The 15920-nt window shown below is 45.4% G+C and overlaps 1 long non-coding RNA gene across 1 annotated transcript in view; it reads right to left on the bottom strand.

Annotated features, from left to right (window-relative positions):
• LOC310636870 overlaps positions 1-15920 on the bottom strand; it is a 143830-nt gene that overhangs the window by 85609 nt on the left and 42301 nt on the right. The gene's annotated exons all lie outside the window — the stretch shown is intronic.

The following is a 15920-nucleotide window of genomic DNA, read 5'->3' on the forward strand; positions in this document are numbered from 1 at the left end:
CTGGTGTGTTATTAGGCTGGAATTGTAAATAAAACCTTTACCGCAATCAGGACATTCAAAGGGTTTCTCTCCTGTGTGAATCCTCTGGTGTCTCACAAGATAGTAATTCTGAGTGAAACATTTACCACAGTCCACACATTCAAAGGGTTTCCCTGCTGTACGAGTCCTCTCTTGCCTCATGATATTGGCTATTTCCAATGAATCACTTCCAATGAAATTTTCACATAATCTGGACACTCATACGTGTTGTCAGTCTTCTGACGTATCACCACATTGCCATGCTCACTAAAGAATTTACCACATTGGGAGAACTTCTATGGCTTCTCTCCTATATGGGTCTTCTCTTGCATAACCAGCTGTGATTTCCAAGTTGTATCTTTCCCACAATAAGCACATATATTGAGCTTTTCCACCAGTTATCTTCTTATGGAAGTCAAAATATGTGTGATCCCTTTTTAGTGGTTTTTTTTTAATTAAAGCTGCTTTTTTCCTCCTAGACCACAGCTTGCATCACTGTCTGCCCTAGGTGGCTCTCCAAGTGACTTTTTCCTATCCCGTGACTTCCAGATATTTCCCTCTGTTACTGAATAAAGAATAATCTCCCTTGCCTTTTCATGTAATGTATCCCTGAGCTCTACTTATTCCAGTTTGAAATCTTTCTCAATTTTCTCTCTTTTGTCTACCAGCTGCTGGAGGAGGAGAATGGTGTGGCTTTCTGAAGGAAATGGAACATATTTTGAGTTCTGGGTCGATTTTCTTTCAACGTTGCTTCTTTTTCTCAGTTGTCCAGTTGCTCTTATTGCCATCCTCTTTGCCTATAGGATTTAAAGAAAAGTGTAGTTTATAAAATTGTTGTAGAAAATATGAAAAAAAGAAAAAACTATCCATTAAAATAAAAAGCAAACATACCACAATGTTACAATAACCTCTTACATTAATCATGATTCATTTGACACATGGAAGACTACCAAGATCAATGTTCAAATACAGGTAGCCCTCAACATACAACCGCAACTGAGCCCAAAGCTTAAATTTAAAGTTTAACGGTGCATAACATGATTGCAGATGTGAAAGAAAGCAAAATCTGTAATTACAACAAAAAACCAAACATGCCACAATGCTAGAATAACCTCTTACCTTAATTATGATTCATTTGATACATGGAAGATGTAAAGCCCTGCCTTAGCTGAATCTCTCAAGAAAGCAGAACTGTTGAAACTGGCTCTCAGGCCTCGTTCGGAGAGCAGGAAACAAAACAACCGAAACGAGTGCCGAGTCCTCAGGAAAGGTTTATTGACGACAGAAAACAAATCCAAGGGAATCAAAGCCAGCGTTGGCTGCTACCCGCAACCAACGCTGTTAAATACATGTTGAATGTAAACGCCCACACCCCACCCGGCCACACCCATATCCGCCCATCCCGCATTTAAGGATCGGCCCTCCCAGGAACCTCCTTTCGTTTCCCGTCCCGGCACCCGGCACCCTCCAGGTAAGCCCCCTCGCACAACCCTGCCCCCCCACCATCACAATCCACCCCCGCATCCCTCCCCTGGGCTGGCACTTCCCGCCCCTGCTCCTCAGACACCTCCCCACCCTGCCACGGACCCCTGGTATGTAGAGCCGTCAGATTTTCAGCTGTGCTAACCCGGACACAGGCCGCAACTCTCCGTCCCGCACACAGGTGCCTGCGGGGCCTAGGTCCTTCCATTGGCCCCATCTGTGCCTCGGCAGCCAGACCCACGGCCAACTCAGGCTCAGGCCTCAATGAACTCGCGGGGTCTGCTGGCACCGGAGGGAGTTGGACAGGCTGTTGTGCGCGTGCGCGTGCTTCCGCAGCAACAGCAGCCCCATCATGCGCATGCGCGCGGCTCCCGGCTGGCCATGCTTCCTGTCGTCGCCGCTGCTGCTGTTCCAACATCAGGCGAGGCGCAGGAGCTGCCCGCCTCCGGTCAAGGACGTCACAGCGAGGGGTAGGAGCGGAACGGGTCGAGGCGTGGGTTTGGGAATGCGGTGCCAGTCGTTGGGGCACCGCTGAGTGTCGAGCCCGCGGGGCGCGACACTGGCAGTATTCCAAAAGGAACTTTTATTGAGTGTTAGTGAAAGCAAGAGAAGGCAAGCAGGATCTGAAGTTCCTGCATGAAATCATTAGGCTAAAACCCATTGTTTAAACCCCCTCCCAACTGCCCAGTCCATAGGAGCCAATTCAGAGGTGCAAAGATGTTTTGTGAGAACTGCAGGGGAAGACTGCGGATAAGATGTTCCCAGGCCTCTTTTCTTTGGTGAGGAGAAGCAGATGGCCTCACGCAATTCCCTCCCCCCAAACACTCCCCAGAAAGGCACACCAAAGCAAAGAGAAACACAGTTAAATGAAGCAAAGCTAAAGACATCACAGCCGAGCTGCCAAGGTCCCCCTTCCATCAGAAGCGCAGTGCGCCGTCAGGGACCTGACAGAAGACTACCCAGATCTAAGTTCACATATCCATTCATTCATGAAATTCTCTTGTTGATTTGGGCCAATCACAAATTCTTAGCACTGCAAAGATATCATCAAATATATCTGGAAGTAATAGGGAAAGATTATACATATGCATAGATATATGCATACCAATATATAAATACGCACACCCGTAAACTGTATGGATGTGGAAAATTGATGTCTTTCCAGCCTGAAAAAATGCCCCCAAATGGTTACAGTCAAACCTTCTGAGCTAATTTCAGTGAAGTGGGGCTTAATGAATGAAATGATGCCTAAAGCCTCTGCAAGATTTGAAGCACCCGTTTTACTCATGGAAGTCCAAATAAGGAGAGAAAATACTGTTGACAACCACTCTGGTGACACCCCAGTTCAAGCAGTCCTCACTTACTGACCACAACTGGCATTTGTATCTGTGTCACTAAGCAGCCCAATCATGAGTATGATGTCACATGAGAGTGCCAACTTACATCTGTTCCTCTGTAGTTGTTAAGCAAATCACTATGGGTTGTTAAAGGGAATTTCACCTTACTGTGAATTGCAAATTCCTGCTGGCATCTCCACTGAATTCCTTCTCAGAAGGAAGGTCTGGAAAGGTCACAAATGAGGATCATGTGTGGAAGGCTCAAACCATCATATGTGCACCAGGGGGTAGTACCCAAATTGCCTCATTTCCTTTTCTTGAACCTTCATAGCCACAGGAATTGCTGACTTGTGGTCACTGAACAAGTGCTTGAGCAGGGTCCGTAAGATTATCTGGGACACTACACATCCTCTTCACAACCTGTTTTCCTTGTTAGCTTCTGGGTGGAGGCTTCGTGGTATCTGTAGTAGAACATCCAGATTCAGCCATAGTTTCATTCCATACAGCATTAATCTTGTGAACTCTCAAGCTTCCTCCTTCCGTTATATATTCAAGATGGACAGTATTTAATATTTATTTGTTATGTATATGTAGGGATGTGGGCTTATATATATGTTGTATATAGTATGTTTAGGTATGTGTCATGTATGTGTTTCATTGCATTTTTGATCTGTGCTATTGTGCTCACAGTAAAAAAATGACAATAAAGGTTATCTTCTCATCATCTTATCTTAACTTATGATGACCACAGATTTGTGGATCAGGTGTACCTCTGCTTTTAGAGTGCCATACTAACTTTGGAAGGCTCAGGGCACAAGTGGTATACGAGGACTGTGTATACCACTGAACCTCCCAAAATGTCCTCAATAGCTATTTTTTAAAAAATGCTGGATTAAGTAGAGTTGAATCTGGTTAATACACGGATGCAGCACTAATAGGAAACACTGTGCTTATTGGCAAGACATGGAAGTAAAAAACGAAAATCCCAGAAAAAGACCAGTGGCAGATTCAGTCCTATCTTGTTGCCAAGAAAACAGCAGGTCCATAACAAAATAACAGAGTTGGAATGTACCTTGGAGGTCTTCTAGTCGAATCTCCTGCTCAGGCAGGAGACCCTATTACCATTCTGGGAAAAATGGCTGTCTAATCTTGTCCTAAAAGTTCCTGGCAAACCTAGACAGCAACTTTGACCTCCAAAAGGTAGTAGAGGGAACTAGGATTTTAGCTAAAGCTCAGAATGAACTAAGGCTTGCCACAAATGTCAAGAATAATGTAAAAAAAAGTTTCAACATGTAAAATACAAGAGAAAAGTCAAGGAAACAATTGGCTCACTATGGAAGAAGATGGCAAGGAAGTGACTGGCAGCAGGGAGAAAGTGGGTCTGCTTAATTCATTCTTTGCATCTGTTTCCACACAGAAAGAAAAAAAATAGCTTAACCTACCCAAAACAGAACTCTATCCTGATCACCTGTGTTGAGAGGATATGTGAGTATGTGTGAATGAGTAGCCTAGTTGGGCTGCAATACTTACAGCAACTTGAGTAGCCTTGTTGGGAACACATGTTTGAATAGCCTTGTAGGGAATAACTTACTGTAGTAAGATAACTGTAAAATTAGACAAGTATGTGTATAAATATAAAGGAACTAATTAAGCATGCATGCCTTGTTTTTTGTCCAAATAACACAAGAATAAAAAAAACTACTGGAAAAGTTCACTTGAGTGGCCTGAACTCAGTTTTATGGCATCTTGTAGTGGACAATCACTTAGATATAAGCCAACACTGTGATGCAGTGGCCAAAACAGCCAATGCAATCCTAGGTGCCTAAACAGAGGCAGAGAATCAAGATCACATGAAGTGTTAACACCAATGTATACTGCTATGCTAAGACCATACTGGGAATACTGCATCCCATTTTGGTCACAATATAAAAAAAGTGTTGAGAGTGACTTGTTCCAATAGTTGGGGCAAGAGGAGGGGGGGGGTCAACTTATTTTCCAAACCACCAGAAGGAAAGACAAGCATTGGATGGAAACTAATCAAAGCAAGAACAACTAAGGAAAAATTTCCTGACCCGGAGAACAATTAACCAGTGGAAAAGTTCGCCTTCTGAAGTTGTGGATGCTCCATCAGTGGTGGCTTTTAAAGAGACGGGAGAGCCATTTATCTGAAATAGTACAATAGGGTCCCCTGCTCTAAGGTTCCTTTCCAACTCTGTTACAAACCTCCAGTGATGGAGCACCCACAACCTCTGGAAGGAAGCCATTCCCAAAGAAGCGACCTTCGCTTGAAAGAGACTTTTGAAATCTTCCCACCAGCAGAAAATTGCAGCCCTGAATTTAACAGCCTGCAGCACCAGCAGACTTAATAGTTGGGGAGGGAAGGAAAATGCAGCAGCTGCGGCTGACCTGCTTCAGCCTAGTTGCTTCTCTGCTTGGACGCCGTGGAGGAAGCCAAACAGCCCCGCTTGCTCCCGGCTTCTCCTCCGACCTGCCCTCCGCTCACCTCCCAGCTGCTGCTTCCATCCTTGGAAGAGCACAAAAGCCGCTCTGCACACCACCTTCCTCCCGTCAGTGATCCGGAAGAGGAAGTTCCTTTGCCCTTCTCCTCTTCTCATCCTTCCTAGTAATGCAGTACTCTATGGTTTAAACTCCTTTAAATTCAACCAGAGGCTGCCCGCTGAATTACAATATCCGCTTTCTAGACACAGATGTTGCCTATTCGATCTATCAGAACACAGCTGGAAGGGACCTTGGAGATCTTCTAGTGCAGGGGTAGGCAACCTCGGCTCTTTTATGACTCATGGACTTCAACACCCAGAATTCCTGAGCCAGCTATGCTGGCTCAGGAATTCTGGGAGTTGAAGTCCGTGAGTCATAAAAGAGCCGAGGTTGCCTTCCCCTGTTCTAGTGCAACCCCCTGCTGAAGCACTTCTCTTTGGATTTGCACCGCCTGGCTCAGCCTCTCAGCGCTGGGAGAAGAGCGCCCCGCTGCCTGCCGAAACTGAGCAGGCTGGAGGCTGGGTGGCATTGCACTTCTCTTTGGATTCGCGCTGTCCGGCTCACCCTCTTGGCGCTGTGCAGAGAGCACCCCGCTGCCTGCCAAAACTGTGCAGGCTGGGGGCTGGGCAGCATTGCGCAGGTAACATCGACTCTCCCGCTGCTCATGGCATCCCCTTCCCCAGAGCCCCACAAGCTGGATATGTGAAGTAGGCGAGGGCCATGTGCTGGCCAATTCCAGGCGATGGTGCACTTCTTCATTCCTCACAAAGGGTGAAACCTCCCAGCTGCGTTTCTTGCCTGTTTTTCACCCTCATCTCAAATATTTTCCCACCACTCTCTGGAAGGAAGGAAGGAAGGAAGGAAGGAAGGAAGGAAGGAAGGAAGGAAGGAAGGAAGGAAGGAAGGAAGGAAGGAAGGTCTGAGGGCAGTCCTGCCTTAGTCCTGCCCTGCTGCCCTTTCACCATCCCCTTGCCTCCTCCTCCTGGCCTATCCTGGGGGTGTCTCCCATCCTATTGCTAAGGAAGCTTTGGATACAAAGCCAGGTCTCCTCACATGGAGAGGGAGTGGGCCTCCCTCTGACTTTGCCCTTGTACCCATCATGAAGAACCTGGCTAAGGAGAGCAAACACAGCAGCAGCAGCCTTGAGAAGGAGGCAAGTACAGCTGGGCGCCCCCCTTGGGGAACTAGGTCTGGGGTTAGTGCCGTGGGTCCTTGAGGGCTGGGCATTTGACATCTGCTGCCCAGGGCTCCGGGCACCCCGTGCCACTGTCCAGCCCCCTCCCCCTGCATGACCTGAGAGGAACAGTGAGGCTCCTCCAGTGGACTGTGCCTTGGCACTTGTCCCGGTTCACCCCCTTCTGCTAGAGACCCTCAGATCTGTCCCACTCCTGCCCAGATCCCTATAGGCACCCTTGATGCGAACAATGTAGAGCTGGCCATGCCCACCCAGGAGGCCACATGCACTCCAGCCACGCTCACCCAGGAGGCCACGCTTACCCTGGCCACACACACACACACACAGGGCAACCACAATGCTGATGTGGCCCTCAGTGAAATTGAGTTTGACACCCCTGATCTAATCCTTCAACTTATTCAAAACATTTTATTCTTTTTTATACATTATAATTTCCCTAAATTCAAACACATTTAATTATCTAAAACATTTCCTTCATCTAAGCCATTTCAACAGTATTATATTACTTATACCAAGAAATAAAATAAAAAAGTAACCTTGAACAACAGATGTGAAAGCTTACAATGGAAGAGTTTCAAAAACAAATTCATGCTCTGTGGGAAATATCTTACCAAACCTATCGGCTCCTTTCTACAGCTGGCCATGAAATAAGAGCTTTTGGAAAGAATTAGAAAGTATCTCGATGAAACAATCTCAAATACAAACTGTGACTACAACTAATATCTTACTGGGACCGAATTTAATAGAAGAAAGTGAACAACTAAATACACTGACAGAAGAATTAAATAGTCAAGAAATACAGGTTTTTGAAGATGGTTATGGAGAAAATATGGAAGGAGGTTAATTTGAACCAGGACAATTGTACCAAGAGGTGAAAATAACAAGATTTGGTGCTGTTGGCAGATTCTTTGATTCTTCAGTGGTGGAGTCTGGAGGTCCACTTCAATATGAAATAGTAATGCAGGAATGCTTTGATGACCCTGAGGCAAAGAAGCGTAAAATGGCATGGCAAAGGAAGAAAGCAAGAATACGATTGAAGAAATATGAACATTTTTAGGAGGCCAAATAGATAATATTAAAATAGATAGGATGCTAAGCACATTGATTTGTGCTTAGAGTGTAAGCCGCCCTGAGTCTTCGGAGAAGGGCGGGATATAAATGGGATTAAAATAAAATAAATAAAATAAAATAAATGGTATTGGGACTACGAGAATGTTTTGATGAGTAGATAAAAATATTTAATTTATTTTATTAGATTTATATACCGCCCTTTCCCAGAGGACTCAGGGCGGTTTACAGGGCATTTTAAAATCATACCAATACAAAATACAAGTTAAAAGACAAATAAAAGATTAAATTATCCCTGAAAATAAAACCCCAGTTAAAATTCTCAGCCTGGGTCAGAGAGCTCAAAGAGCCAAGTCTTAAGGTCTCGGCGGAATGAACGTAGGTCAGGGGCAGTTCTGAGCTCCACGGGCAGCTGGTTCCAGAGGGCAGGCGCACCCACAGAAAAGGCTCTCCCCCTGGGTGTTATCTGCCGGCAATCTTTTATCGGTGGCACCCTGAGAAGACCCTCCCTCTGCGAGCGCACTGGACGAAGGGAACTTGATGCTGGCAGCAGGTGTTCCCTTAAATATCCCAGACCCAAGCCATTTAGGGCTTTATAGGTCATCACCAGCACCTTGAATCTCACCCGGAGGGCAACCGGAAGCCAGTGCAGCTCACGGAGTAGAGGTGTTACATGGGAGTATCGGGAAATCCTCATCACAACTCGCGCAGCCGCATTCTGTACCAGTTGAAGCCTCCGAGTGGTCCTCAAGGGCAGCACCATGTAAAGAGCGTTGCAGTAGTCTAAGCGGGAGGTCACGAGTGCATGAGTGACTGTGCGTAGGGCATCTCGGTCCAGATAGGGTCGCAACTGGTGTACCAGGCGAACCTGGGCAAAAGCTCCCCTGGTCACGGCTACTATATGATCTTCAAAATTGAGCTGTGAGTCCAGGAGAACGCCCAAGTTGCGAGCCCTATCAGCGGGGGGTAACACCTCACCCCCCATCATTAAAGGTGGAATAGTTTGGTTAGCCCGAGATGCCGATATGCAAAGCCACTCAGTCTTGGCAGGATTGAGACGAAGCCTGTTTCTCCCCATCCAGACCTGGACCACCTCCAGGCAACGGGACATGACAGCGAGTGCATCGCTGGGTTGGTTCGGGGTGGAGAGAAAAAGTTGGGTATCATCAGCGTACTGATGATACCCCACTCCGAAACCACGAATGACCTCTCCCAGTGGCTTTATATAGATGTTGAACAGGAGGGGCGAGAGAACCGACCCCTGAGGGACTCCACAAGTGAGAGGCCTCGGGGTGGATCTCTGCCCTCCCGTCAACACCGATTGCGAGCGGCCCAGGAGATAGAACCACCGTAAAATGGTGCCTCCCACTCCCAACCCCCTGAGACGCTGCAGTAGGATACCATGGTCGATGGTATCAAAAGCCGCTGAGAGATCTAATAGGACTAGGACAGAGGAATAACCCGTCTTGAGCCCGCCAGAGATCATTCACCAGCGCGACAAGTGCTGTCTCCGTGCTGTGACCGGGCCTGAAACCCGATTGGTACAGGTCTAGATAATCAGTTTCCTCCAGGAACAGAGGAAGCTGATGCGCCACCACGCTCTCAACAACCTTCAACAGAAAGCGAAGGTTGGAGACTGGACGATAGTTATTTAAAACAGCCGGGTCCAGGGTAGGCTTTTTGAGGAGGGGTCTCACCACCGCCTCCTTCAAGGCGGCGGGGAAGACGCCTTCCTTCAAAGAAGCAATTATTACTGCCTGGAACCAGCCTCGTGTCCCCTCCCGAGCCGCATAAACCAGCCAGGAGGGGCACGGATCCAACAAACAAGTGGTGGAGCTCAGCCTCCCCATGATCCTGTCCACATCATCAGGGGAAACAGGATCGAACTTAGTCCAGATAGCATGCTCAGGACTGTTTGTTTCCTCCACGTCAGACTCCACCCAGTCAGAGTCCAAACCGGCCCGGATCTGAGCAATTTTGTCCGTCAGATGATGACTAAACTCCTTGGCCCGTCCTTGCAAGGGATCCTCCCTCACCTCCTGGTTAAGAAGGGAGCAAGTCACCCTAAACAAGGCGGCCGGGCGATTATCTGCGGACGCGATGAGGGCAGCGAAGTAGTTAGCCCTCGCCGTCCTCATTGCAGCAAGATAAGACCTTATAAAGGTTCTTAACTGCAATCGGTCAGATTCGGAACGGCTGGACCTCCAACTGCTCTCTAAACCCCGTCTCCGACTTTTCATCTCTCGGAGCTCCACAGAAAACCATGGAGCCCAACGGGATCTGCGACGGGTCAGAGGTCGCAAGGGTACAACACAGTTGAGTGCCTCAGTGGCCGCCCTTTCCCAGGCATCCACCAAGACATCAGCTGGGCTGTGAGTGAGGGCAGTAGGTATAGACCCAAGCGCCATCTGGAACCGTTCAGGGTCCATTAGGCGCCTGGGGCAGAACCACCTAGTTGGTTCCGCCGCCCAGCAGCGGGGGGTGGCATAACGGAAGACCAGCCGTAGGAGATGATGGTCAGACCATGACAGGGGAGTAACGACCGGTAAACACCCTCCCAAATCATCCAACCACTGTCCAGACAGGAACACCAGGTCGAGAGTGTGACCCCCCACATGAGTCGGGCCTTGAATTACTTGATTCAGGTCCATGGCCGTCATGGAGGTCATGAACTCCCGGGCTAGCTCCGATGACCCTCCCAGGGAAGGCAGGTTGAAATCACCCAGCACTATGAGCCTGGGGAACTCCACCGCCAACCCTGAGAGGGTGTTGAGCAGCTCGGGCAGAGCTGTTGCCACACAGCTGGGCGCCAGGTATGTAAGCAACAAGCCCATCTGAACCTGAGAACCACATCTCAGTAGGAGGGACTCACTCCCAGCAATCTGGACAATGGTGGTCTCCCGCAGACATAAAGTCTCCCTGATAACCACCGCCACACCACCGCCCCTGCCCTGAGCCCGTGGCTGGTGTAGCACACAGAAACCTGGGGGGCATAACTCAATCAGAGGGACTCCTCCCTCTGAGCCCAACCAGGTTTCCGTAATGCATGCCAGATCCGCGCATTCCTCCTGATTAACTAATAAAAAAAAATAAAAAAATAAAAAATAAAATACAAATGTATGAATATTAATATTGAAATATTGAGTTTTTCTAAATGATATGGGTTAAGATGTATGGATGTTAAAAATGATAGAATATAATTAATATATTTGGATGCAGACACATGAAGGATGTTTTGAATGCTAAAATGGAACAGATTTTGGTTAATTTTAATATGTGGAAACTATAAATGAGAAATAAGAATATCTTATTGCCCTCTTTTCTTTTTTTTCTTTCCTTTTTTCCTGTTTTCTTTCTTTTTTTTGATATGTATTTTAATGATTACTATTTTAAATATTCTATAATTGTAATAGATATGGAAATGAGATATGTATTTTAATGATTACTATTTTAAATATTCTATAATTGTTATAGATATGGAAATGAGATAAATGAGAACTGGATTATATTACTAGATATTGAAGAGAATTGTATAAAGGAAAAAGAAATTTTTGAGTGATATGAAATTGAGAAATCATAAACATTTTCATTTTAATACCAATGTAAATTAAGCTAAAAATAGATAAGGTGTTGGATGTTTTTAAGATGGAATGTTAAAATATGAAATATACTAAAAGATTGATGTATATATATTCAAAAAATAAAATAAAATAAACTATTAACTATTTGATGAATAGTAATAAGAAATATGTTAATCTAGACAAGATAGTATATATCGAAGAAAAAAGAGAGAGGAAGTATTGGTTATAATAATGTGGAGATCTGTAATAATATGTATTTGTTTGAAATGGAAATATTGTAACTCGGATACCATGTTGCTTCTTAAAGATATCATTGTAAATGTTGGAAAACTAATAAAATATTATAAAAAAATAGAATGATTTATATTTTCAAATTTATTTTGGATTTCTTTGTGATTTGAACTCGTTGTATGACTTCATTGCAGTACCAGGGGTGTCAAACTCAATTTCATTGGGGGCCGCATCAGCATTGCGGTTGCCCTCAAGGGGCCGGGTGGGTATGGCCTGGGTGGGCGTGGCCTACTGGGTGGGCATGGCTAGACTGTGTACGGCCTACTGGGTGGGCGTGGCCAGCTCTACATCGTTTGCATCAAGGGTGCCTATGGGGGCCTGGGCAGGAGTGGGACAGATCTGGGGGTCTCTGGCAGGAGGAGGGTCTCTGGGCCAGGGCCAAGGCAGTGGGGGCCGTTCCCTCACTGTTTCCAGGATGGCTTCGCGGGCCACATGAAACCACTTCACGGGCCGGATCCGGCCCCCGGGCCTTGTGTTTGACATGTCTGCAGTATACTATATATCTCCTCCTGAGAGGTATTTATGTTTTCTTGGTGTGTTCTATCTACATGTCTCTGATCCATGATGGCCAAAATTTGGAATTTTCCTTCTTATCTGAAAATAGCTTTAGAGTCCCAGTTAAATAGCTATTTGAATTCAAAACAGATTTTTTTTCTAAAGTTTATAATTTTCTCTTTGTCTGCAGCCCAGATTCTTTTTTTGTCACAGCTGTTCTTTGTTATTAAAGCTTTGACGGTCACAAACACAGAATAGCTTTTCCCAGTTTTTGGCAAGTTCTCTATGGAGATCATAACTGTCATAATCTTCATCCACCACTAGGTGTCAGCATCGATTTAGTTTTCAATATGAACAATGGTCTTTAAAATGAGAGTCTTAACCATTCAACCCTTCATGAATTACTGCCTTATCGTGGCGAAGGGGCTTGCGTAATTCAATGAAGCTATGAACTATGCCGTGTAGGGCCACCCAAGATGGTCAGGTCATAGCAGAGAGTTCTGACAAAACGTGATCCACTGGAGAGGGAAATGGCAACCCACTCGAGTATCTATGCCATGAAAATCCCATGGACAGTACCAAAAGGAAAAAAGATATGACGCTGCAAAATGAGCCTCTCAGGTCGAAAGGCATCCAATATGCTACTGGGGAAGAGCAGAGGACTAGTATTAGTAGCGCCAGAAAGAATGAAGCGACTGGGCCAAAGCCGAAAGGATGCTCAGCTGTGGATGTATCTGGTGGTGAAAGGAAAGTCCGATGCTGTAAAGATTTTTTCTCCATAGGAACCTGGAATGTAAGATCCATGAATCAATGCAAGCTGGACGTGGTCAAACAAGAGATGAGAAGACTGAACATCGACATCTTACTAATCAGTGAACTAAAATGGACAGGAATGGGTGAATTTAATTCAGATGACCATAAGGTATACTACTGCGGGCAAGAATCCCTCAGAAGAAATGGAGTAGCCTTCATAGTCAATAAAAGAGTAGAAAAAGCAATACTGGGATACAATCCCCAAAATGACAGAATGATCTCAGTTCGAATCCAAGGCAAACCATTCAATATCACAGTAGTCCAAGTCTGTGCCCCAACCACCGGTGCTGAAGAGGATGAAATTGACAGGTTCTATGAAGCTCTACAGCACCTTATAGAACTAACACCAAAAAATGATGTCCTTATCATCATGGGGGATTGGAATGCTAAAGTAGGAAGCCAAAAGATAACCAGAATAACAGGCAAGTTTGGCCTTGGAGTACAAAATGAAGGAGGGCACAGGCTGATAGAATTTTGTCAAGAGAATACGATGGTCATAGCAAACACTCTTTTCCAACAACCCAAGGGACAGCTCCACACATGGACATCACCAGACGGTCAACACAGAAATCAGATTGACTATGTGCTCTGCAGCCAAAGATGGAGAAGCTCTATACAGTCAGTAAAAACAAGACCAGGAGCTGACTGGCTGAGACCATGAGCTTCTCATTGCAAAGTTTAGTCTTAAACTGAAGAAAGTTGGGAAAAGCAGTAGGCCACTAAGGTATGAACTAAATCATATCCCTGACGAATACACAGTAGAGGTGACAAAGAGATTTAAGGAATTAGATCTGATAGACAGAGTGCCTGAAGAACTATGGACGGAGGTTTGCAACACTGTACAAGAAGTAGCAACTAAAACCATCCCAAAGAAAAAGAAATGCAAGAAAGCAAAATGGCTGTCTGAGGAAGCTTTGCACATAGCTGAGGACAGGAGGGAAGCGAAAGGCAAGGGAGAAAAAGAAAGATACACCCAACTGAATGCAGAATTCCAGAGAATAGCTAGAAGAGATAAGAATGCCTTCTTAAATGAACAGTGCAAAGAAATAGAAGAAAACAATAGAATAGGGAGGACCAGAGATCTCTTCAAGAAAATTGGAGAGATGAAGGGAACGTTTCATGCAAAAATGGGCATGATAAAGGACCAAAATGGCAGGGACCTAACAGAGGCAGAAGAGATTAAGAAGAGGTGGCAAAATTACACAGAAGAACTATACAAGAACAAGCTTAACGTCCCAGATAACCACGATGAGGTGGTCACTGACAACGAGCCAGACATCCTAGAATGTGAAGTGAAATGGGCCTTAGGAAAGCTGAGCAACAACAAACCTAGTGGAGGTGACAGTATTCCAGCTGAGCTATTCAAAATCTTAAAGACGATGCAGTAAAAGTGCTACACTCAATTTGCCAGCAAATTTGGAAAACTCAACAGTGGCCACAGGATTAGAAAAGATCAGTTTACATTCCAATTCCAAAGAAAGGCAGTGCCAAAGAATGTTCAAACTATCGCACCATTGCACTCATTTCACATGCTAGTAAAATTATGCTTAAAATCCTACAAGCTAGACTCCAGCAGTATGTAGATCGAGAACTACCAGAAGTACAGGCAGGATTTCGAAGAGGCAGAGGAACTATAGATCAAATTGCCAACATACACTGGATTGTGGAGAAAGCTAGGGACTTCTGCTTCATTGACTATGCTAAAGCCTTTGATTGTGTGGATCACAACAAACTGTGGCAAGTTCTTAAACAGATGGGAGTACCAGACCATCTTATTTGTCTCTTGAGAAACCTATGTACGGGTCAAGAAGCAACAGTGAGAACTAGACACGGAAAGGAGTCTGGCAAGGCTGTATACTGTCACCCTGCCTGTTTAACTTACATGCAGAGCACATCATGAGAAAGGCAGGGCTAGATGAATCAAAAGGCAGGCCTAGATGAATCAAAAGGCAGGGCTAGATGAATCAAAACTTGGAATTAAGATTGCCAGGAGAAATATCAATAACCTAAGATATGCAGATGATACCACTCTAATGGCAGCAAGTGAAGAGGAACTAAAGAGCCTCTTGTTGCAAGTGAAGAAGGAGAGTGCAAAGGTTGGGTTGAAACTAAACATTAAGAAAACTAAGTTTATGGCATCCGGCCCTCTCAATTCCTGGCAAATAGATGGGGAAGAAATGGAGGTAGTGACAGATTTTATTTTCCTGGGCTCCAAGATCACCGCAGACGGGGACTGCAGCCAAGAAATTAAAAGACACTTGCTCCTGGGGAGGAAAGCCATGGCAAATCTAGACAGCACACTAAAAAGCAGAGACATCACCCTGCCAACAAAAGTGCATATAGTCAAGGCTATGGTCTTCCCAGTTGCAATGTGGGGCTGTGAAAGTTGGACCATAAGACAGGCTGAGCGCCAAAGAATTGAGGCCTTTGAACTGTGGTGCTGGAGAAGACTCCTGCGAGTCCCTTGGACTGCAAGGCGATCAAACCGGTCAGTCCTACAGATCAACCCTGACTGCTCTTTAGAAGGCCAGAATCTGAAGCTAAAACTCAAATACTTTGGCCACCTAATGAGAAGGAAGGACTCACTGGAGAACAGCCTAATTTTAAACTTGTCCAAAATTAAATTTTAGCTTTCAAGTTTATAAATTTATTTCACTACCATATATTTTGATCCTCCATGGAAATTTTAATTTGCCGCTTCCGTTAGTATAAGGGTGGGGCAGAAGTCCCCCTACTTCACTTTCGGAGGTATTTTGCTTCTTGGGGATCTTGTCAAGGAAATTAGGTGTGGAATGGACAAGGGAAAATCAGATTCCTCCACCCAGTTTTAATCACGCTGTTTACTGTTGTGCTGGTTAGTACTTTTGGACTTCGGTTGCAAGTGGCTTGGGCTGATCAGTGAAATACAGCCTTTCTCCTGTAGGGTTAGAAGGCTTTCCCCAAGATGAACGGAATGGCCGCTGTCATTCCAGAGTCACTCTTCTTTCTTCGCCGCCTCTCTGGGTGGCTTGGACCCGTTAGGGTCTCCAGGCAGGACAAAAATTAGCTGCGGGGGTCCGGAAGCCTAATAAAATGTTATACTTCCATCGAATTTAAGACTAGGACAGATAGGAACGCACCAAATAAATTAAGCCTAATTTC

This window comes from Vipera ursinii (assembly GCF_947247035.1).
Source record: "Vipera ursinii genome assembly, chromosome: 2".
Lineage (NCBI taxonomy): Eukaryota > Metazoa > Chordata > Lepidosauria > Squamata > Viperidae > Vipera > Vipera ursinii.